Source organism: Poromitra crassiceps (assembly GCF_964638095.1).
Source record: "Poromitra crassiceps genome assembly, chromosome: 6".
NCBI lineage: Eukaryota > Metazoa > Chordata > Actinopteri > Beryciformes > Melamphaidae > Poromitra > Poromitra crassiceps.
In genome coordinates this window covers 12,875,495-12,877,152 of record NC_139627.1, presented here as the reverse complement: position 1 = coordinate 12,877,152, position 1,658 = coordinate 12,875,495, and positions in this window count along the sequence as shown.

Here is a 1,658-nt window from a genome sequence, read left to right as displayed (position 1 = left end):
CGTTTGTCCATGTTTATACAGCCTGCATGAACAACAGGGTAAGAGCACAAGGGGCAAAGTATCTAAAGCTCTTTTCAGACATGCAGTGAACCCGTGAAGATATCCAGACGTTACTCATGCAGTGAACTCGTGAAGATATCCAGACGTTACTCATGCAGTGAACTCCTGAATATATCCAGATGTTACTCATGCAGTGAACTCCTGAATATATCCAGATGTTACTCATGCAGTGAACTCCTGAATATATCCAGATGTTACTCATGCAGTGAACTCCTGAAGATATCCAGACGTTACTCATGCAGTGAACTCCTGAATATATCCAGATGTTACTCATGCAGTGAACTCCTGAATATATCCAGATGTTACTCATGCAGTGAACTCCTGAATATATCCAGATGTTACTCATGCAGTGAACTCCTGAATATATCCAGATGTTACTCATGCAGTGAACTCCTGAATATATCCAGATGTTACTCATGCAGTGAACTCCTGAATATATCCAGATGTTACTCATGCAGTGAACTCCTGAATATATCCAGATGTTACTCATGCAGTGAACTCCTGAATATATCCAGATGTTACTCATGCAGTGAACTCCTGAAGATATCCAGACGTTACTCATGCAGTGAACTCCTGAATATATCCAGATGTTACTCATGCAGTGAACTCCTGAATATATCCAGATGTTACTCATGCAGTGAACTCGTGAAGATATCCAGACGTTACTCATGCAGTGAACTCCTGAATATATCCAGATGTTACTCATGCAGTGAACCCGTGAAGATATCCAGACGTTACTCATGCAGTGAACTCCTGAATATATCCAGATGTTACTCATGCAGTGAACCCGTGAAGATATCCCGACGTTACTCATGCAGTGAACTCCTGAAGATATCCAGATGTTACTCATGCAGTGAACCCGTGAAGATATCCAGATGTTACTCATGCAGTGAACCCGTGAAGATATCCAGATGTTACTCATGCAGTGAACTCCTGAATATATCCAGATGTTACTCATGCAGTGAACCCGTGAGGATATCCAGACGTTACTCATGCAGTGAACTCCTGAATATATCCAGATGTTACTCATGCAGTGAACCCGTGAAGATATCCAGACGTTACTCATGCAGTGAACTCCTGAAGATATCCAGACGTTACTCATGCAGTGAACTCCTGAAGATATCCAGACGTTACTCGGATGTGCTGTATGTATGAACACATTATTGTCCGTTGTGAGCGCGCTCCCACACAAACAGATCTTACCCACCCAAGCCGTTAGTCCTATGTCCGTGTCGCTTGCAGAGCAGTGCGTGTTTAGATTAATCTTCCCTTGGACTATGTACAACCCCCTGTCTGCCAGCTTGAATCATGAAAATGCAACAAGAACATGATAATGTTACATTATGCTAAATATTCGAATTGAAAACGCCATGATTGTCTCACCCCGGTGGAGGTCCACTCCGTGATGTCATGATGTCATGATTGTTTCACCATGGTGGAGTGTACAGACGCATGACGTCTATAACATTCACCGTCGTGCAATTGCAGTTGGATTCTCTTAGCTTATCTTTTCCATATGAATTCTCCTTCATGTCTTTCCTTGACCTCATGACGTTTTCCATCGATGATCAAGGAAAAGTGGTTAGGAAAAGACTATT